General features: G+C 42.2%; 1 protein-coding gene across 2 annotated transcripts in view; it reads right to left on the bottom strand.

Moving 5' to 3' along the window:
* LOC132403211 (zinc finger protein 292-like) overlaps window positions 1–24,098 on the bottom strand; it is a 201,388-nt gene that overhangs the window by 75,876 nt on the left and 101,414 nt on the right. The window contains exon 2 of one of the 2 annotated variants that reach the window (XM_059986594.1): window positions 19,615–19,693. The exons of the other annotated variant lie outside the window; for it this stretch is intronic. The gene's annotated coding sequence lies outside the window, so the exon portion shown is untranslated. The remainder of the gene's footprint in view (window positions 1–19,614; window positions 19,694–24,098) is intronic. 2 annotated transcript variants of the gene reach the window in all.

Genomic DNA, 24,098 nt, shown 5'->3' with positions numbered 1-24,098 from the left:
CATATCCAAATGGAAATGTGAAGCAGAATTGACGTGGGTGGCAACCGGGAGATCCTGTTTGTTGTGGCGGGCAGAGCCTTTCTTGCCAATCCCCTCCCTACTTCCCTCCCCCACTCCTTGATCTTTCCCCTTACTGGTTTTTCACCTGGCATCTACCAGCCTTCTCCTTCCCACCCTCCCCCTACCTTCTTTATAGGGCCCCTGCCCCCTCCCTCTTCAGTCCTGGCCGGAAACATTGACTGTTCCTTTCCACAGATGCTGCCTGACCTGCTGAGTTCCTTCATCGTGTTGTGCATAGAACTAGGGGACATAGCCTCAAGATTCACGGGTATTAATTTAGGATGGAGATGAAGAGGAAATGCTTTTCCCAAAGAGAGGTGAATCTGAGGAATCTCTGACCAATGAAGCAGTGGAGGCTACCTCAGTAAATATATTTAAGACAAGGTTGGATAGATTTTTGCATAGTAACATTGACTGCTCGTTTCCACTGATGCTGCCCGACCTGCTGAGTTCCTTCAGCTTGTTTGTACGTGTTGATTTTACATCTGCAGTGTACTTTGTGTTTAGGATTCCAAGTGGCCACCCATTTTACTTCAACATTCTACTCCCATTCTGACATGCCAGTTCATGGCCTCCTCTACTGTCGCAATAAGGCCACACTCAGTTTGGAGGAGCAACACCTTATATTCCGTCCAGGTGGCCATCAATCTGATGGCATGAACATCAATTTCTCAAACTTCCCATAATGCCTCTCCTTCACTATTCCTCATTCCCTTTTCCCTCTCTCACCTCATCTCCTTACCTGGTGATCACCTCCCTCTGGTGCTCCTCCTCTTCTTTCTTTCTTCCATGGCCTTCTGTCCTCTCCCATCAGATTCCCAATTCTCCAGCCCTGCATCTTTCTCACCAACTTCCCAGCTCTTTACTTCACCCCTCCCCCTCCCAGTTTCACCTTTCACCTTATGTTTCTTCCTCACCTCTCCTCACCTTCTAACTTTGACTCCTCATTTTTTTTCTCCAGTCCTGATGAACAGATTCAGCCCAAAATGTCAACTGTACTCTTTTCCATAGATGCTGCCTGGCCTGCTGAGTTCCTCTATCATTTTGTGTGTGTTGCTAGGAGCAGACTTAGACACTATCAAGTTGGCTCCACCACTCAATCATGGCTGATCCTTTCTCTCCTTCAGACCTACTCCATGGCCTTCTCCCCATAACCTTTGATGCCGTGTCCAATCAAGAATCTGTCAATCTCCACCATAAATATATCCAACAACCTGGCCTTCACAGTAGACTGTGGTAACAAATTCCACAATTTCACTACCATCTGGCTAAAGAAATTTCTCTGCATGTTTTAAACAAACGTCCTTCTATCCTGAAGCTGTGCTCTCTTGTCCACGATGGGAAACATCCTTTCCACAGCTACTCTGCCTAGACCTTTTAAAATTCAAAAGGTTTCAATGAGATCCGCCCTCATCCTTCTAAATTCCAGCGAGTACAGACCCAGAGCTATCAAATATTCCTTGTGTGATAACGCTTTCTTTCCCAGAATCATCCTTGTGAACCTCCTCTGAAACTTCTCCAATACTAGCACACGAGTATTATGAACATAAGAGCAGGGATGTGAAATCGGGCTGGTGATGGATCCCAAGAGAGGTAGTATTGATAATGCCTTACGAAATAGCTTTTTGGAGCAGCTCATAGTTGAGCCCACTAGGCAATCAGCTATTCTGGACTGGGTGTTGTGCAATGAACTGGTATTGATTAGAGAGCTTGAAGTAAAAAACCCTTAGGGGCAAGTAATCATAATACGAGCAAATTCATTCTGAAATTTGAGAAGGAAAAGCTAAAGTCTGACCTATGATATCTGATGTGAAGTAAAGGGAATTACAGAGGCATGAAAGAGGAGTTGGCCAAAATTGATTGGAAAAGAACACTGGTAAGGATGATGGCAGAGCAACAATTGCTGGAATTTCTGGAAGCAATTCGGAAGGCACAGGATATATACACCTCAAAGGGGAAGAAGTATTCTAAAGACAAAATGACACAACCTTGGCTAACAAGAGCAATCAAACCAACATAAAAGCCAAAGAGAGAACATATAATAGAGCAAAAATTAGTGGGAAGTTAGAGGTTTAGGAATCTTTTAAAAACCAATAGGTGAAAGTGGATATTGGACCACTAGAAGACAATGTTGGAGAGGTAGTAATGGGGGAGAAGGAAATGGTGGACAAACTGAATAAGTATTTTGCATCCAGCTTCTCTGTGGAAGACACTAGCAGTATGCTAGAAGTTCAAGAGTGTCAGGGGTTAGAAATGTGTGAAAATGCCATTACTAGGGAGAAGGTTCTTGGGAAACTGCAAGGTCTGAAGGTAGATAAGTCAGCTGGACCAGATAGTACATATCCCCGAGTTCTGAAAAGAGATGGCTGAAGAGATTGTGGAGGCATTAGTAATGATCTTTCAAGAATCACTAGATTCTGGAATGGTTCTGTGAGACTAGAAAATTGCAAATGTCACTCCAATCTTCAGGAAGGGAGGGGCACAAAGAAAGGAAATTAGTTAGTCTGACCTCAGTGGTTGGGAAGATGCTGGCATCGAATTTTAAGGATGTGCTTTTGGGGTACTTGGAGGCACATGATAAAATAGGCTGTAGTCAGCATGATTTCCTCAAGATAAAATCTTGCCTGGCAAACCCATTGGAATTCTTTGAAGAAATAACAATAGACAAAGAAGAATCAGTGGATGTTGTGTACTTGATTTTTTGATTTGTGTACTTGATTTTTTTGTGTACTTGATTCTATGAAAGCCTTTGACAAGGTGTCATACATAAGGTCACTTGAAAAGTTAAGAGCCCATAGTATTACAGTAAAGATACTAACATGGATAAAGCAGTGGCGGATTGGCAGGAGCCAGAGTGGAAGTAAAAGGAGCCTTTTCTGGTTGGTTGTCAGTGGCAACTGGTGTTCCACAGACCTCTGTGTTGAGACTGCTTCTTTTTACGTTATATGTCAATGATTTGGATGACAGATTTGATGGCTTTGTTGCAAAGTTTGTGGATGAAACAAAGATAGGTGCAGGGCAGGTAGTTTTGAGGAAATAGGCAGGCTACAGAAGGACTTAGACAGATTAGGAGAATGGGCAAAGTGGCAGATGAAATACAGTGTCGGCAAGTGTATGATCATGCACTTTGGCAAAATATATAAAAGGGTTAACTATTTTCTAAACAGAGCAAAAATTCAAAAATCAGACGCACAAAATGAACTGGGAGTCCCTGTGCAGGATTCCCTAAAAGTTAATTTGCAGGTTGAGTCAGTGGTGAGGAAGGCAAATGCGATGTTAGCATTCATTTCAAGATGTCTAGAATATAAAAGCAAGGATGTAATGTTGAGGCTTTATAAAGCACTGGTGTGGCCTCACTTGGAGTATTATGAGTAGTTTTGCCTATTGTCACAATAGGTCAATGGTAGACACAATCTCCATGGCTCTTCACACGGCTTTAGACCACTGAGACAACACAAACACCTACGTCAGGATGCTGTTCATCGACTGTAGCTCAGCATTTAATACCACCATTCCCACAATCCTGATTAAGAAGTTGCAGAACCTGTACCTCCCTCTGTAACTGGATCCTTGCCTTCCTAACCGGAAAACCACAGTCTGTTCAGATTGGTGATAACATATCCTCTTCGCTGACGATCAACACTGGCGAACCTCAGGGGTGTGTGCTTAGCCCACTGCTCTACTCTCTGTATACACATGACTGTGGCTAGGCATAGCTCAAATACCATCTACAGGATTCCCTGATATTTGAAGGTACAGCGTTCCTATAAAATGGTTCGTAAGTCGGAATGTCGTAAAGTGAAGAAACAATTACCATTTATTTATATGGGAAAAATTCGTGAGTGTTCACAGACCCAAAAAATAACCTACCAAATCACGCCAAATAACACATAAAACCTAATAGTAATATATAGTAAAAGCAGGAATGATATGATAAATACACAGCCTATATAAAGTAGAAATACTTTTCTGCAATCATTGCAGCACTGTCCATCGTAGCGAAAATCTCACACAAGCGCTCTCGGCAGAAACACTCGGCACAAGCGCTCTCGGCAGCACTCGCAGCAAAAACACTCTGCAAGCGCTCTCGGCAGAAGCCAGCTTTCCAGTAATCTTTGAGCTATGAAGCCACCAAATCATACCAAATAACATATAAAATTACATAGCCTATATAAAGTAGAAATAATGTATGTACAGTGTAGTTTCACTTACTGGAATCAGGAAGACAGTGAGCACACTGATGATGGTGTGTTAGGCTGAGTCGCTGGAGGTTGGGAGGGTGGGAGACTGGGGTGTCATCTCATCGTCGTCTGTTTCCATGTCGAAGGTCGGGGTTCGTTGTCTGCTTTGGCTGATGTAGAAGACTTGAAAAGCGACAGTATGCTTGACTGCTTAGCCTCGGGCATTTTTCTATCACACAGTTCTTTGTAAGTGCTCAAACCATCCTACAAATATTCCCTAAACCTACATACCCTTTCAAAATTAAAGTCATACTTTTCTGTAATCATTGCACCGAAAATCTCATGCAATTGCTTCACGTTCAGTTCCTGGACTTCACTTTCAGGACGTTTGCTACGGCGTTCAGTTTCAATTGTTATCCTTTCCTCTTCAACAGCTCTTCATCTGTCAGTTCTTGGTCATGGGATGCCAAAACCTCTTCAACATCATCTTCGTCAACTTCCACAAACCCAGCCTCCTTAGCCAAACTTACTATGTCCTTACTTCATTCACCACGATCGAAACTCTTATGTCTAGTTTTACGCTAGGTGTAACACCCTTACGAGCTCTTTTAGGCTTTTCCAATACCTTAGAACTCATCTTGCTAACGGATGCACAAAATAAATTGACATAAAGCACAGGAGCTCACAGGCACGTGTTTAAGCAATGCCGACTAGAATGCAGTTCCGGGGGAGGAGCCTGGCTGCTCAGCGCACATGCTGCCTTTTTTCTCGCACTACCTTTTTTCATGAAGTTGCATATGAAAGGTGAATGTTCGAAAAGCAGGGGACACCTGTACAAATTTGCTGACAATTACAACCATTGTTGATAGAATCTCAGGTGGTGATGAGAAAGCGTACAGGAGTGAGATATGCCAACTAGTGGAATGGTGCCGCAGCAACAACCTGGCACCCGACATCAGTAAGACAAAAGAGCTGATTGTGAACTTCAGGAAGGGTAAGACGAAGGAACACATACCAATAGAGGGATCAGAAGTGGAGAGAGTGAGCAGCTTCAAGCTCCTGGGTGTCAAGCTCTCTAAGCATCTAACCTGGTCCCAACATATTGATGTAGCCATAAAGAAGGCAAGACAGTGGCTATACTCTATTAGGAGTTTGAACCAATTTGACATCAACAAATACACTCAAAAACTTCTATATTTGTACCGTGGAGAGCATTCTGACAAGCTGCATCACTGTCTGGTATGGAAGGGCTACTGCACAGGAATGAAAGAAGCTGCAGAAGGTTGTAAATCTAGTCAGCTCCATCTTGGGTACTAGTCTACAAAGTACCGGGACATCTTTAGGGGGCAGTGTTTCAGAAAGGTAGTGTCCATTATTAAAGACCTCCAGCAGCCCGGACATGCCCTTTTCTCACTGTTACCATTAAGTAGGAGATTCAGAAGCCTGAAGGCACAACACTCAGCGATTCAGGAACAGCTTCTTCCCCTCTGCCATCCGATTCCTAAATGGACTTTTAAGCTTTGGACACTATCTCACTTCTTTTAATATACAGTATTTCAGTTTTAACACATTTTTAATCATCTATTCAATATATGTAATTGATTTACTTGTTTATTTATTATGTATTATTTTATTTATTATTATTTTCTCTCTCTGCTAGCTTATGTATTGCATTGAACTGCTGCTGCTAAGTTAACAAATTTCACTCCACATGCCGGTGATAGTAAACCTGATTCTGATCTTCCCAACCATTGAGATCAGGTTAACTGGTCTATCATTTTCTTTCTGCTGCCTTCCTCCTTTCTTAAAGAGTGGAGTGACATTTGCAATTTTCCAGTCCTCCAGAACCACGCCACAGCCCAATGATTCTTGAAAGATCGTTACTAGTGCCTCCACAATCTTGACTGCCACCTCTTCCAGAATCCATGAGAGCAGTTTATATGGTCCGGGTGATTTATGTACCTTTAGCTCTTTCAGCTTTTTAAGCACCTCTCCTGTAATAATAACTGCACTCACTTCTCTTCCCTCATAGCTTTCAACACCTGGCACACTGCTATCGTCTTCCACAGTGAAGACTGATACAAAATAGTCATTTAGTTCAGCTGCCATCTCCTTGTTCTCCCATTATTCAGACTCATTTTCAAGTGGCCCTATATCCACCTTGATACTGTTTGCTAGCTTGCTTTCACATTTCAACAATTCGGAGCAAGAAGGCTGCAAGTGAACTGCTGACTTTTAGGAGTAAAGGGAGTTTTTTTACTACTCAGGTTAAAGTGAGGTGAGACTGTGCAGGCGTGTGACATCAGCCAGTTGAGCACGAAAGGTTTGAAAAGAAGACCGCCATATCCAGCAGGAAGCGGAGTGAGAGGGAGCAGAGTGGTAGGGCTTTAGCTCAAGGGGCTTAGGTAGTAATGGGACAAGGCGAGGTAGGAAGTACGTGTGTGAGGCCAGTTTTCTGTGCTCAGTGTCAGATGTGGGGGGGTCCTGGAGTCTCCCAGTCTCCCAGATGGCCATATCTGCTCCAGGTGTGTCAAGCTGCAGCTCCTGAGGGACCGAGTTAGGGAACTGGAGATGCAGTTCGATGACTTTCGCCTAGTCAGGGAGAGCGAGGAGCTGATAAGAGTGGAATTATAGGCCAGAGGTCACACCAGGGCCACGGGAGACAGACAGGTGGGTCACAGTCAGGAGGGGGAAGGGGAAGAGACAGATACTAGAGGGTACCCCTGTGGCTGTACCCCTTGACAGTAAGTACTCCTGTTTGAGTACTGTTGGAGGGGACCAGCCTACCTGGGGGAAGCGGCAGTGGCCGTGACTCTGGCACAGAGTCTGGTCCTGTTGCTCAGAAGGGTAGGGAAGGGAAGAGGAATGGCAGTAGTGAAAGGAAACTCTATAGTTAGGGGGTCAGACAGGTGATTTTGTGGATGCAGGAAAGAAACACGGATGGTAGTTTGCCTCCCAGGTGCTAGGGTCCAGGATGTTTCTGATAGCATCCACAATATTGTGAAGTGGAAACCTGAACAGCCAGATGTCGAGGTACATATTGGTACCAATGACATTGGTATGAAAAGGGCAGAGGTACTGAAAACAGACCACAGGGAGTTAGGAAAGAAGCTGAGAAGCAGGACCACAAGGGTAGTAATCTTGAGATTCCTGCCTGTGCCACGCAACAACTGAGGATAGGAATAGAGTGAGGTGGAGGATAAATGCATGGCTGAGAGATTGGATTGGGGGCAGGGGTTCAGATTTCTGTATCATTGGCACCTCTTTTGGGGCAGGCGTGACTTGTACAATAAGGATGGGTTGCACCTGAATCCAAGGGGGACCAAAATCCTGGAAATCCTGGCATGGAGATTTGCTAAGGCTATTGGGGAGACTTTAAACTAGAATTAATGGGGGTGGGAACCGAACTGAAGAGACAGTAGAAGGGGCGGTTCGCTCAGAAATACAGAAAGCTTGTAGGCAATGTGAGAGGGAGAATAGAAAGGTGATAGAGAAAGGATGCGCTCAGACTTATGGTATGAGATGTGTCTATTTTAATGCAAAGAGTATCATGAACAAAAGAGATGAGCTTAGAGCATGGATCAGTACTTGGAGATATGATGCAGTGGCCATTACAGAGACTTGATGGCTCAGGAACAGGATTGGTTACTTCAAGTGCCAGGTTTTAGATGTTTCAGAAAGAACAGGGAGGGAGGCAGAAGAGTTGGGGGCATGGCACTGTTGATCAGAGGTACTGTCACGGCCGCAGAAAAAGGTGGACACCATGGAGGAATTGTCTACCAAGTCTCTGTGGGTGGATGTTAGGAACAGGAAGGGGTCAATAACTTTACCGTGTGTGTTTTTATAGGCCACCCAAAAGTAACAGGGATATCGAGGAGCAGATAGGGAAACAGATCCTGGTAAGGTGTAATAATAACAGTGTTGTCATGATGGGAGATTTTAATTTTCCAAATATTGATCGGCATCTCCCTAGAGCAAGGGGTTTAGGTGGGGTGAAGTTTGTTAGGTGTGTTCAGGAAGGTTTCTTGACACAGTATGTAGTTAAGCCTACAAGAGGAGAGGCTGTACTTGATTTGGTATTTGGGAAATGAACCTAGCCAGGTGTCAGATCTCTCAGTGGGAGAGCATTTTGGAGATAGTGATCATAATTCTATCTCCTTTACTGTAGCATTGGCGAGAGACAGGAACAGAGAAGTTAGAAAAGCGTTTAATTGAAATAAGGGAAATTATGAGGTTATCAGGCAGGAAATTGGAAGCTTAAATTGGAAACAGGTGTTCTCAAGGAAAAGTGCAGAAGAAGTGTGGCAAATGTTCAGGGGATATTTGTGTGAAGTTCTGCATTGGTACATTTCAATGAGACAGGGAAGTTATGGTAGGGTACAGGAACCGTGGTGTACAAAAGCTGTAAAAAATCTAGTCAAGAAGAAAAGAAAAGCTTACAAAAGGTTCAGAGAGTTAGGTAATGTTACAGATCTAGAAGATTGTAAGGCTACTAGGAAGGAGCTTAAGAAGGAAATTGGGAGAGCCAGAAGGGGTCGTGAGAAGTCCTTGTCAGGCAGGATTAAGGAAAACCCCAAGGCATTCTACAAGTACGTGAAGAGCAAGAGGATAAGATGCGAAAGAATAGGACCTATTATGTATGACAGTGGGAAACTGTGTATAGAACCGGAGGAAATAGCAGAGGTAATTAATGAATACTTCGGTATTCACTACGGAAAAGGATCTTAGTGATTTTAGTGAAGATTTGCAGCAGACGAAAAAGCTTGAGCATGTAGATATTAAGAAAGAGGATGTGCTGGAGCTTTTGGAAAGCATCAAGTTGGATAAGTCGCCGGGACCAGACAAAATGTACCCCAGGCTACTGTGGGAGGCGAGGGAGGAGATTGTTGAGCCTCTGGCGATGATCTTTGCATCATCAATGGGGACGGGAAAGGTTCTAGAGTATTGGAGGGTTGCAGATGTTGTTCCCTTATTCAAGAAAGGGAGTAGAGATAGTCCAGGAAGTTATAGACCAGTGAGTCTTACTTCAGTGGTTGGTAAGTTGATGGAGAAGATCCTGAGAGGCAGGATTTATGAACATTTGGAGAGATATAATCTGATTAGGAGTAGTCAGCATGGCTTTGTCAAGGGCAGGTCGTGCCTTATGAGCCTGATTGAATGTTTTGAGGATGTGACTGAACACATTGATGAAGGAAGAGCAGTAGATGTAGTGTATATGGATTTCAGCAACGCTTTTGATACGGTACCCCATGCAAGGCTTATTGAGAAAGTAAGGAGGCATGGGATCCAAGGGGACATTGCTTTGTGGATCCAGATCTGGCTTGCCCACAGAAGGCAAAGAGTGGTTGTAGACAGGTCATAATCTGAATGGAGGTCGGTCAACAGTGGAGTGCCTCAGGGATCTATTCTGCCACCCTTACTCTTCGTGATTTTTATACATGACCTGGATGAGGAAGTGGAGAGATGGGTTAGTAAATTTGCTGATGACACAAAGGTTGGGGGGTGTTGTGAATAGTGTGGAGGGCTGTCAGAGGTTACAGCGGGACATTGATAGGATGCAAAACTGGGCTGAGAAGTGGCAGATAGGGTTCAACCCAGATAAGTGTGAGGTGGTTCATTTTGGTAGGTCAAATATGATGGCAGAATATAGTATTAATGGTAAGACTCTTAGCAGTGTGGAGGGTCAGAGGGTCAGAGTGGTCCAAATCCAAAGGACACTGAAAGCTGCTGCACAGGTTGACTGTGTGTTTAAGAAGGCATACTGTGTATTGGCCTTCATCAACTGTGGGACTGAGCTCAAGGCGGCAATTTTGCAGCTATATAGAACCCTGGTCAGACCCCACTTGGAGTACTGTGCTCAGTTCAGGTCACCTCACTACAGGAAGGATGTGTAAACTATAGAAAGGGTGCAGAGGAGATTTTTCAAGGATGTTGCCAGGATTGGGGAGCATGCCTTTTGAGAACAGGTTGAGTTAACTTGGCCTTTCCTCCTTGTAGTGACAGAGGATGAGAGGTGATCTGATAGAGGTATATAAGATGATGAGAGGCATTGATCACGTGCATAGTCAGAGGCTTTTTCCCAAGGCTGAAATGGCTAACACGAGGGCACAGTTTTAAGGTGCTTGGACGTAGGTAATGAGGAGATGTCAGGGGTAATTAGTGTTTTTTTTTTACACAGAATAGTGAGTGCATAGAATGGGTTGCCGGCAATGGTGGTGGAGGTGGATACAATAGGGACTTTTGAGAGACTCCTGGATAGCTACATGGAGCTTAGAAAAATAGAGGGCTTTGGGTAATCCTAGGTAATTTCTAAAGTAAGTACATGCTCTACAAAGCATTGTGGACTGAAGGGCCTGCATTGTACTGTAGGTATTCTATGTTCTATACCTTTCTGACCATTCCCACTTTGCTCCTGTCTAACAGTTCAATGGATGCAGCACTGTAGCAATGTTTGAGAGAAATAAGTGGTAATAATTTACAAGGCCGAAGCTCTTTTCCACAGACGCTACCTGGCCTGCTGAATTCTTCCAGCATTTTCTGTGTGTTCCTTGTGAGTGTTGATTGTGACGAACCTCCTGCTTGACTCCTCATTCTCCATTTGCAGATGGGTTTGTGACAAGTCAATCTTTGAAAACCCCTCCCTAACTGCCAAAGATGGAAAACTGTCTTCCATTCGTGGCAGGGGATACAGCACAGTACTCAGTTGATGCTCACCTTGAAATCCCCACATATGCAAACAGCTCCAGCCTTCCATTTCTTGAACACCTGGAAAATGGGCGCAGTCCAGTTGCTCCACTCAACCTTGGAGAGAATTCCAGACTCCTTGAAGCCTTGCAGCTTAGCATCCACTTTAGGACGTTGCATGTAAGGCACTGGATGCACATAATGGAATCTTGGTGCTGCTGTTTCATCCAGTTCATTTTTGGCCTTCATGCCTTTGAGTTTATCAATATCCTTCTCAAACACCTTCTCATTAGCGTTTAGCAGTTATACCAGTCTCTGGTTCATGCTACTATTTGGGATGCCATTGCCTATTGATGCCACATTGAGAGCTTTGATTGAGTGCCAGTCTAGTTGGATTTTTCTCAACCATTCACATCCGAAAAGAGCTGGCCCTCCACTTTTCAATACATAAAGCTCTAACAGCTGTTTTTGGCCTCTATGTCACCTTCACTTTCAGTTTGCCTTTGGGGGTCACCTTTTCACCTGTGTAGGTCACTGAGGTCTTCTCTAATGGTATCTTAGAAAATCAGTTGTAGTCAGCCTTTGGAATTATAGACAAAGTTGACCCTACTCCTTTCCAGCTCCATTTTCAATTTATACTCAACACATCAACTGTGATCTGCTTCAGTAATACAATGGAGTTCTAGGCACGACAGTTCATCATTGTCAAGACTCTGTTGTCTGATTCTGTTTTACATTCAGTAACTTTGTTTTTGCTTAGTTTTGTGCTTCAGACTTTTCACTCAGCTGTGCTTTTTGCCTGCCTTGCACACCCTCTCTATGTGACCTTGTTTGTGACACTTTCTTTGAACCAAGTCAATTGCACCATGGGAGGATTTCCCACACTGATAACATTTTTGGCTTTTTGCACCATTCTTTTCTGTAGTTCTGCTGCACCTTTGTTGCAGTCTCTAATGATACTGTAATGGTAAATGCATGTTCTAAGGTTTAGTCTCTTTCAGACAGTAGCCTCTTTTGAGTGCTTCGACTATGCATGCCACATACAAACCAGTCCCTTAATGCATCAGAAACTTCATTTCTAATGTACAAGGAAAGTCTGAACAGGAAAGTTCTGCAATGTATTGAAAAGGACATCTAACTTTTGACTAGTTCCTTTTGTAAAATCTAAATCTCTCAGCTATTACCAGCAGTTTAGGGCTCAAGTGATTTTGTAAAATTTTAATAATTTCATCGAACATCTTGCTTGCTGGCTTTTCAGGATTAGGTTGCGCAAGAAGCTGTATATCCTCGCACCCACTAAGCTAGCTTTCTTTTGCTCCTTCATGTTGTACGTGTTACAATACACTCCCACCCTCTCAATATATGACTCCCAGTCTTCACTTGCACTATTAAATTTGTCAACTTTCCTGACTGAAGCCAGTGCTATGTTATTTTCACTTTAACTTCAGCATGTCTTTCACCATGTACAATGCAGGTATTTACATACATGTCCCTTTGTTAGCATCTGTGATGGCCTTCTCCGTACTATTTAACTCTCACTGTTTCGTCCCACAATCGTGCCATTACTGCCAATGTAGTTGGTGATATTTTCTGACATTCAGGTTCGTACTCTCACCAATCTGTTGTGTCTGTGCACAACTACAGGTCGACCTTCACTAATCCAACTACCTGTAATCCAGTTCCTTCGATAACCCTGCACTGATTTCAAATTTGCAACTGTAATTTCAAATTTCCCAGGCCACCGTACCAATCTGCTGCGCATTGTTTTGGTTGCGCTAGATCTGTTCATGTGTTGGCGCGCTCTTGTAAACACAGACAGGCGATTTCTGCTTTTTTCCCCTGCATTTACTAATGTCAGTTGCGTGAGGTGCACCCGCCCATCTCACCCGCCAGTGACGGGGGAGCTGATGCGCGCTGGGTCGGTACGCCTTCTCGCCCACCTGCCAGCAGTCATGCACTGCCCTCCGGTGTCACCTGGCTGGCACCTCTGTTCTCTTCTGCCTACAACCTCAGATCAGACGTGGCGACCCCTTGAATTTAAGCATATTACTAAGCAGAGGAAAAGAAACTAACAAGGATTCCCTCAGTAACTGCGAGTGAAGAGGGAAGAGCCCAGCACTGAATCCCCGGCTGCCTGGTGGTCACATGAAATGACATCCTTTCTCCGGCTTCTGCTTCTGCTCACCCAGATGTGATGCCACCAACATCAACAGATTTTGAAGAAACTGTTGTGCCAGTTTCAGCACCAGTTCCTGATGCTTCACTCATTTTTCAAGATGAAGATGTTGATGATCCTGACAACCCCACACTTGCAGACATGTAACTTTGCCTGTAGGTATATTAAACGTCTCATTTAAGAAGTAGAAGTGCTCAACTGTTCTGTATAAGTTAATTCCTGCACACTTACCTGTACTCTTTGTGTCTGTACATTATATTACTTTATTAAAATTTCACTCACTACTCATTTAATATTTCTGTTTCATTATTATCTAACTTGTACTGATTTACATTATATTTTAAAGGTATGATGAGGCGGTTAGCTATTGCTTAATGTGATCCTTCTGTAACTTGGCATTTTCACTACAGCACTCCTCAGGTCCCAGTGGTGCAGGATTATAGAAGGTCAACCTGTACATATATATTAAATAAAAACACGCATGTGGGAGATGGCCTTAACTGCTGCATTCACATGACTGTGTGTGTGTGTGTGTGTGTGTGTGTGTGTGTGTGTGTGAGAGAGTGAGAGAGAGAGAGAGAGAGAGAGAGAGAGAGAGAGAGAGAAAACAATGTGTATGCACAGACAATAGTGCATGCGCAGACAACAGATCAATACACAGTGCTAAGGGGGAGGAGTCATTGCTCTAAAAGAAACAGATTCGTACATTATAGAGAGTTTTAAGGCCCTCCTGATGGGGGATCGAGGTGTATAGGGACTGGAAATGCATCGTGAAAATGAGACAATCAGGGCCGGGAACTTAAAGTCATTGAAGAAATCAAGAGCATGTGAAGTGTCCTGGGTGTAGGTAGGAATGGACTGAACCGGGGAATAAAACAGTCAAGATATGCAGACACAAGTTTGGTGGGGCAGGAACAATGGGTCTACCTGGACAAGCAGGTTTATGGATCTTGGGTAGGAGGTAGAAACAGGAGGTGCAGGATAAGGGAACTATCAGGTAGCAGTGGATGGGAGATCCCCAAGTGTCCATGAGGTCAGTGATGGTGTGGCCTGATACTCCTTAGTGGGGACTCGTTCGAGGAGCAAGTAAGAGAGGAGTCTGAGAGCTGCTACCTGGCCTCAGCAAGACTACTACTGCACCCCCCCCCCCCCCTTACCTGTGGATCCGATAGTGAGGTTGGGATTAGTGTGTAGATTGTGGAGAGCAGTGTGTTCAGAGGGGGTGAGGTTAGAATTGGAGAAAGAAGTATTAAAGTCTCATCGGCATTTAGCGATAAAAAGATCCAAAGCAGGCAGAGGACTAGAGGGGGGTGTCCAGGAAGAGAAAGAGGGTTGAACACGGGAGAATGGGTTTCAGTGATGTGGGCAGGAGAGTCCTTGCCAAAGGATTAGGCACACAGAGGCAATGAAAGAAGAGTTCAGCATCATGGTGGGTGTGGAACTCACTGAGATGTGGGTACAGGGAGACAAAGGCAAGGCCCTTACTGAGGACAGAATATTCTGCCTCAGAGAGGGAAGGTCAGAGGGTCAAAGGGTGAGAGCTGGGTTGGTAGTGTCAGAGGAGACAGGAAGGGTTGGGGTGTTCAGGGAAGGTGGGCTGGGAGGATGATGAAGGCTCTGTGATCCCAAGTGTTTCGAAATCAGGTTATTTGCTGAATAATCGTTGGGTCAGCTTTTCCTTATTTAAGCCTGCAGATGTTCAAAAAGATTCTGGAGGCTTGACCTGGCTCTGGCATGTTTTTGACATGTTCATACTTTGTTCCTATCACAATACTTGCTTATTTCAGCATTCTGATATAACATGAGCTTGCCAGATCACATCAAAGGACAAACACATGCTATGGATCTGGAGTCGCATATTGTATAGACTGGACAACGGCAGGAAGCTTCTTCATTCCAGATTTATTTACTAACATGATGTAATTTCCCTAGCTGCCAAGGAGAAATTCAAGTAATATCTCCATGTCATTAGTTCATATTGCTTTATTACCCCAGTAATCTAACCATTACAATACTATTTCCTCCAATGAAGATCCAACACCAATGAACCCCACCATCTAGGCCATGCTCTCTTCTCACTGCTACTATACAGAAGTAGGTACAGGAGCCTTAGATCAAATATCACCAGGTCCAGGAAAAGTTATTACCCTTCAACCACCAGTCCCCTGAACAAGTATGGATAACTTCACTTGCCTCAACACGGAGATGATCACTGAACACAACCAATGGGCTCACTTTCAAGGACTTCTACAACTTACGTTCCCAGTATTATATATTTATTTATTTTCATATTTGCACAGTCTCTTATTTTACACATTGGTTGCTTGTCAATCTGTGTGTGTAGTTTTTCACTGATCCTATTATATTCCTTTGTTCTACTGTGAATGCCTGCAAGAAATGAATCTCAGGGTAGTATTTGATGACGTATGCATACTTTAATAACACAGATTTTTTACCTTGAGTTCTGAACAATAAAGTGATAGTAAGGGCCATAAATAGGATTTCCAAATGTCACACCTGCTTAATGATATAAGATTTAAGGTCAACAAAGGAAGAGAGCTCCAGGTTTTGGTCTAAAAGATCCAGGAGTTAAATTGCAGACTAAGTGTCCATGGGATCAAAGCAATATTTAATAAAGTGAGGCAATGAGAAAGCATCACGAAACTGAAATCTGTAGGAATGGAAATTGGCACAAAAAAATGATGATTGTGAATGCTGTCAGCAAAAATTTTCCATCCCAGAGCATCAGTGCAGGTCAATGTCCTACCCCAGCCAACTTCAATCATTCTGACAAAACCCTTCTCTCCATTACAGTCATCTGCTCATGATCATAAAATCTAGTTCCGCGTGCTTTCATCAACCCAGAACTTCAATTCTGCTTCCATTCTTCAGAGGTAGTTCTGACCTTGTAGTTCCATTGTGTTGCATTTGTTGGATTTCAAAAGACCATGGATGATATCAATATGTTTCTTTGCCCAAGATAATGAACGAGTTAATGACTGTGCTGCACAACCTACCTCAGGATAACAAATAGGAAATAGCAATCTCAAATACTCAAGCATCAATCAATGATGATCCCCAATTACAACATTACTAAATTCTCTAACATCAACATCTTGACAATGGGGTGGACAGGAACTACTACAAAAAAAATAGAGCTAGTGGCCACTATTTTAGGTATACCTGTACATCTACTCATTAATCCAAATATCTAATCAGCCAAACATGAGGCAGCAATAATGCATAAAAGCCTGCGGATGTGGTCAAGAGGTTCAGTTGTTGTTCAGATGTTGTTCAGATCAAACATCAGAAAGGGAGAAATGTGACCATGAAATGATCATTGGTGCCAGACTGGGCATTTAAGCATCTCAGAAACTGATGATCTGGGTTCTTTTTATGTAAAACAGTCTCTAGAGTTTACAGAGGATGGTGCAAAAAAACAAAAAACATCTAGTGAGTGGCAGTTCTGTGGGTGAAAATTTATTGTTAATGGGAGACGTCAGAGGAAAATGGCCGGACTGGTTCAAGATGACAGGAAATTGACAGTAACTTAAGTAACCACGCATTACAACACTGGTGTGCAGAAGAGCATCTCTGAATGCCTAACACGTCAAACCTTGAAGCAGATGGGCTACACAACAGAAGACCACAAACGTATACTCAATGGCCACTGAGTATGTATTGCAGGTTACAGTGTATGCATTCTGTGGCCGGTGGTTCATATCCTGAATTCACAAAAAGCCTTGAGTAGCTTCTGAGAATCACAAAATCTTCTTAAAATCATAAATTATTTCATGCCACTTGAAAATACTTTCTTTCGTCTTCACAATTCACCAAAATACAATTTATTTGCCACTGCTTTATCAAATAAAGGGTCAAACAATGATATAACTGGATCCATTTGTCCAAGAAACAAACAACATTTGCCTGTGAAATGTGAAAAAAGTGCTTAGAAACATAGAAAACCTACAGCACAATACAGGCCCTTCGGCCCACAAAGTTGTATCGAACATGTCCCTACCTTAGAAATTACTAGGCTTACCCATAGCCCTCTATTTTCCTAAGCTCCATGTACCTATTCAAAAGTCTCATAGAAGACCCTATCGTATCCTCCTCCACCACCATTGCTGGCAGCCCATTCCAAGCACTCACCATTCCCTGTGTAAAAAAAACTTATCCCTGACATCTCCTCTGTACCTACTCCCCAGCACCTTAAACCTGTGTCCTCTTGTGGCAACCATTTCAGCCCTGGGAAAAAGCATCTGACTATCCACACGATCAATGTCTCTCATCATCTTATGCACCTCTATCTCATCCTCCGTCACTCCAAGGAGAAAAGGCTGAGTTCACTCAACCTATGCTCATAAGGCATGCTCCCCAATCCAGGCAACATCCTTGTAAATCTCCTCTGCACCCTTTCTATGGTTTCCACATTCTTCCTGTAGTGAGGCGACCAGAACTGAGCTCAGTACTCCAAGTGGGGTCTGACCAGGGTCCTATATAGCTGCAATATTACCTCTCGGCTCCTAAATTCAATTCCATGATTGATGAAGGCCAATACACTGTATGCCTTCTTAACCACAGAGTCAACATGCGTAGCTGCTTTGAGCATCCTATAGACTCAGACCCCAAGATCCCTCTGATCCTCCACACTGCCAAGAGTCTTACCATTACAGGTGTTCCCTGCTATCCGAAGGTACAGCATTCCTATGAAACAGTTCATAAGCCGGAATGTCGTAAAGTAAATAAGCAATTACCATTTGTTTATATGGGAAAAATTTGTGAGCATTTCCAGACCCAAAAAATAACCTACAAAATCATGCCAAATAAGGCATAAAACCTAAAATAACAGTAACATATAGTAAAAGCAGGAATGATATGATAAATGCACAGCCTATATAAAGTAGAAATAATGTATATACAGTGTAGTTTCACTTATCGGAATCGGGAAGACAGCAAGCACACTGATGATGGTGTGTTAGGCTGAGTCGTCGGAGGTTGGGGTGCTCGGCAATTTTTTCCAATAAATTGCAGTTTATTGCAGCAAGTGTCACAGTTAAACACTTGCTTATAAGAATAATTATTTCTGTGATTATTTTCTTCAGTTCTGCTGGGAACTTTTTGGCAGCTTCAGTATCAGCCAAAGCACACTCTCCGGTAAACTTTAAGCTATGAAGTTGACCTCAACTCAGAATCCGATCAAACCACCCATGACTAACTTTAAATTACACTTTTGCAACACTTTCATCACCATCGTCCAGTGTTTTCTGTTTCAACTTATTATAAAGACCGACTGATTTCTCCTTAAGTATAAGATAACGGAACACCACGCTTTGTACACCCATCAATCCACTCAAGCAATAGACTTTCCATTTTATCCATTATTGGATACCGACTAAGAGACACCACTTTGCTATGAGCAGAACCAACCATAACATCGGCAGCTTTCAAGATTCTTTCTCTCTGCGTATAAATAGTGCGAATGGTTCGACGCGTGGACAACATCCTTACTTCATTCACCACGATCGAAAAGCTTATTTCTAGTTTTACGCTAGCTGTAACACCCTTACGCATTTTTAGGCTTTTCCGATACCTTAGAACTCATCTTGCTAACGGATGCACAAAATAAATTGACATAAAGCACAGATGCTTGTGTTTAAGCTATCGCGGTTAGATCGCAGTTTTGGGGGAGGAGCTTGGCTGTTCGGGGCATGCACTGCCGTTTTTCATAACAGTGAAAACCTTGTTAACGAAAATAGGTAACTAACATAGGTTTTCCGTAAAAGCGAGGTGTCATAAAGCAAACGTTCAAAAAACGGGGGCCACCTGTAATACTATATTCTGCCATCATAACTGACCTACCAAAATGAACCACTTCACACTTATCTGGGTTGAACTCTATCTGCCACTTCTCAGCCCATTTCGCTTCTTTATGTTAAGCCAGCCAAATATGTTGGGAGTTCTATATAAAACATATGCATGGATGTCTCCCCAGCATTACACACATCTTCAAAAGGTGATGCCTCAGAAAGGCAGCATCAGTCATTGAGGATTCTCATCAGCCACGATGTACTCATTGCTACCATCAAAGATGTGTTTTGGTAACTGCTTCTTCCCTTCCACCATCAGATTTCCTAATAGACAATGAACACATGTACACTACCTCAATACTTTTAGTACTGTAATTGGTAATATTTTAATTTATAGTTTTGCATGCATTGCAATGTAATACATACAATGTATTTCACAACATATCCCAGTGATATTAAACCTGATTCTGATTCTAATAAAATTAAAATTTCAAAAGTGAGTACTGCACATAACTGCAAGGATTGTACAATGAGTTAACAGATTAATACAAACTGAAAGCTGGTGTTCAAATCTACATTTTTAAAATACTTCCCTTGTTCTACTCAATTTGCTAAAATAAAAAGCCTAGTAACCTGTTTACCAAGGATACATAATGAAATTAAATGTTTGGAAAACACACACTTCACAATCAGATCAACTTACTTGTACACAGGCCTGAAACTGCTCCCAAAGTGTGTCTGGTACTTCGTCAGGCAGGCAAAGCAAAAGCTCAGTGCAGCTCCTGAATGAATTAAAAAGATTAGAATTAAATTATTCAATTTAACACACACAACAGCACTGTCAAGGCAATTTTCAGGTCAAATCACCTCTGTAAGAGCTCCAAATTTGCAATGATCAGATCTGTGCAAATACCGTGTCAGAAAATACTCACTTCAAAACAGAAAATGTACATATTTGGGCTACCATAATGATCTTTCAAACATCATGTAAAATAAAAAATGAATTTAGTGTTTAAGCACCAAATTGATATTGTGGTTGATAATAACTACATATCAATTCTTGAAAATTTTGAAAAATGAGCAGACCAATAACAGAACAAAAATAATTATTATGAATGTATAAATCATTTGGGACATAAATTGCGATCATGCTACACAGATGTAATAAATTTATTTGACTGCAACCTACAGTGTATCCTGAACATCAATTTACAAAAGGGGCATAATCCATTCAATACAGACATTTGTGAGTCATCTGCATGACTAAATAACACAATCCTGAAAATAAATTTAAAGCAACAAAAAAGCAGCCTAAAAACATCAAAGTCCTTCACTTAATACATGTTTTTTAATTAAAATAATGCAAGCTGTTATCTCAAATTATCCACCATGCAGAATTCAGCCTTCTGTTTTTCATACAAAAAAAATCAAAGCAAGTTCTACAAAACTGAAAACATTAACAATAACAGATTATAAATGCTTGGTTTTATATAGGGAACAAACACTGCAGTTATGCTGATTAGCCTCTATACAGAGTAACCAGCATCTCATGCAAAGGTTATTTTCAGTATGGTGAAAGTTAAATCTAATGACATTCAGTGTTTTACAGCATGAGGCTATTCAAACAATTGTATTGGCTGAGTTGCCCAACTATCCATATTTGTACTCTGTTGCTTTTTTATCATTCTTCCTGCAGTATTTATCAACTTGCCTTTCCAAGGAATAGGTTTCTGCTTTTACCAATAGTATCTGGCATTACATTTCTTTCATAAATCTTTTGGACAAAACATCATCTCAGCCTTTTCCATAATCTTTTAATATTTTTCCAGTTTACCTCCTCTAGTTACCAGCTCATTAACTACTGGAAATAGAAACTATCCCAAATTATCCTGTACAATGCCCTAATGTGATTGCAGATTAGAAAATGGAACAGCAGTTGCATAGGATTCAGAAGCAAATGGTTGCAAAATCCAGTACTGGAACTTAAACCACACTTACTGAAACAATCTGCCAAGAGTCAAACAGTAATACTTTTGGAATCTACTATCTAAGCATTAATGCCAATGTATTCCATCATCAAACTGCTTTAATTTCACTTTTAGAAGCAAATTCTGCACAACATAAATAATGAAAAAAAGTGTCATATATTGTCAAATAAGCTTCAATGTACACTCTGCTGATAATTACTTGCACTGATAATGCTTGACTAAATCTACCTTAGCAATCAATAGCTTCTTGCTTAAGAGTCAGCAGAGAACTGAAGATCTTCTTCAAAGACGTAATCTTCCTGTGCAACACACCAAGCAGCATCTATAGACTTCTTCAGCTGTCCATCGATTTTTGATGATGACTAAGGCCTGGGCAAGGTTGTATGGAAGAACTGCATTTGTCCATGCTGCAAGTCTCCCCTCTCCACACCACTGATGTTGTCCAAGGGAAGGCCATTAGGACCCACACAACTTGGCACCAGTGTCAACACAGAGCAACGTGTGGTTAAGTGCCTTGGTCAAGGACGCACATGTTGCCTCAGCTAAGGCTCGAACTAGCGACCTTCAGCTCACTAGACTGACACCTTATCCACTTGACCACACGCCACTGCATCTATAGAATAAACTAAACAGTCTGCATTTGGGGCTAAGACCCTTCATCAGGACCTGTGATTTGCCGATATGAAATGATATGAGTCAGCTGCACCTTTCCTCATTCCCTGTCATGTCCACTGTTGAACTTGAACCCACGCAAGGTCATCAGTCGTCTAAACGCAGTGATACCCTCGCGGTAGGGTAACCTGCTGCCTTGCGCAGCCTGCAGGAAGTGCCAATGCTACTGGCCTGGAGTGCAGACAGATGGGCACCGCCTCTGAACCTGTTTAGCATAGCGAATGTTCGTGGGGAACCCGGTGCTAAAGTATTCGCAGACGACCTAATTCGGGCTCAGGGTTTCGTAAGTAGCAGAGCAGCTACCTCGCTCAGATCTACTGAAAATCATCCCTCGAGTCAAACTTTTATCGGCTGATAGATCCTACAAGGGGGCGGGTACCCTGTCGTACCCTCGCTCAGTCGGTCACTCTCTCCAGACTGCGACCGCCACAGCCCTGGCAAGGGGACCTTCGGCCCTTACCTTGTCATCTCACCCTACCCACGACCAGCCGCATCTGGCCAAGGCGTCTGGCGGTGGGCAGGCTGGAGGCTGTCTAATGAGGCAATGAAGGCCTCAAAACTGCTTCGGCACCTTGAGTCCCAGCACCCTGCACTTAAAAACAAACCCGTTCAATTTTTTGAGCGAATAAAACGTGAGCAAGCGGGACAGAAGCTAAGTGCTGAGAGCCACGTAAACTAAATTGCAGAATAGACTGGACACAAGGAACCTGCTTTTAGTATCGCTGTATTCCGGTCGTGTTTAACAACTGCCCCCCCACCAATCTGCAAGAATATTGTCAATATTAAACCAGTCCGCAGTGCAAAAAAGGGTGGTGATCCCTGGTATACATACATTATTTCTACTTCCGGCTTGCAGGGTTTTACTTTCAGTCTTTTCTGCCCGGTGCACATGCGTGTGACGAACCGATTTAATAGGGTCAATTTTGCCTTTCACTAAGGCCGAGGTAGGGGATCTTGGGCTTAAAAAGGTTGGTGACCACTGCTATACAATCAATTTGCAGGACATGTCACTCAGGGTCTTGGAATATATATGTCTTTTTCTTCTGTGACTATATGCTTTTTTGCTTGATATTTTGAATGTGCTGTGTATGTTTTGCTCCTTGGCCCTAGAGGAATACTGTTTCATTTGGCTGTATCGATGTATAGTTGAATGAAAACTAACACACACAAACTGCTGAAGGAACTCAGCAGGCCAGGAAGCATCTATGGGAAAGAGTAAGCAGTCAACGTTTCGGGCTAAGTCTCTTCATCTGGATACTTCGCACTCCACTTGGTCCCATACCACCAGATTCAGAAAAAAATAATTATCCTACAACCATCAGGCTCCTGAACCAGCATGGTTAACCTCACTCACCTCAATGCTGAACAGACTCCACAACCTATAGATACACTTTCAGGAACTCTACAACTCAGTATTATTTATCTACTTTTAAAAAAGTATTTTCACAATTTGTCTTTTATTGCACATTCATCATTTGTCTGTTTTTGCTTTTCATTAATTCAATTGTATTTTTTTTAATTTCCTGTAAATGTCTGGAAGCAAAATCTTAATGGCAGCATATGGTGACCTATGATACTTAAATAATAAGTTATCAAGTTCTGTTCCAAGGGTGCCAGGTCCACTTAAGAAGCCTCCTGCATGTTGTAAACCCGAGATAAATCTACCAGGTCTTCCTGCATTCTAAAAGCAAACAACACCAAACTAAACACTCTCTCCTTTAAACATAATGCTTCATCCCTGGCAATCTCCTCACCAGCCCCTCTGGTACTATCACATTCTTTTTTTAAAAACTTTTTTTATTGAGTTTTCAAATGATTACAGAAAGAAAAAAATATATACCCTTTCCCCCTCCCCCCAACATCCCTATAGAAAAAAAAGAAAAAAAAAGAAAAAAGAAAGAAAGAGAGTGTGCCTGGATATTGGAAGATCCCCACATGCTCCATGGAGTTTGCAATAACTTTAGTATATATATTTATTTCTTTCCCCAAATAATCAACTATTTTATCTTCGGAGCACCTATATATTTAATCCTGTCTTTTGTAAATAAGGGCGCCAAACTTTCAAAAATGTTTCATATTTATCTCTTAAATTATAAGTAATTTTTTCAAGTGGAATACAGCTGGAAATTTCATTCTTAAAACGATCTATACTTAAGTATGAATCCGATTTCCAAGTAACTGCAATAGCCTTTTTGGCTACTGCCAGTGCAATTTTTATAAATTCTTTCTGACATTTATTCAACTTGGGTTTTGATTTTATCCCTTCAATGTCACCTAATAAAAATAACATTGGATTACGTGGAAGTTGTGTTCCAATAATTTGTCCCAATAAAACTCTTAAATTTGTCCAAAAAGGTTGAATTTTAGAACAAGACCAAGTAGAATGTAAAAAAGTACCCATTTCTTGGTTACATCAGAAACACTGATCAGATAAATTTGGATTTAATTTATTTTTTGTGGTGTAATATATAATTGATGTAAAAAATTGTATTGCACTAATCTTAACCGGACATTTATCGTATTTGTC

This window comes from Hypanus sabinus, chromosome 12 (assembly GCF_030144855.1).
Source record: "Hypanus sabinus isolate sHypSab1 chromosome 12, sHypSab1.hap1, whole genome shotgun sequence".
In the NCBI taxonomy this organism is placed as follows: Eukaryota; Metazoa; Chordata; class Chondrichthyes; order Myliobatiformes; family Dasyatidae; genus Hypanus; species Hypanus sabinus.
Note: the sequence above shows the minus strand (reverse complement) of the source record. Positions and strands in the feature narration are given on the sequence as shown.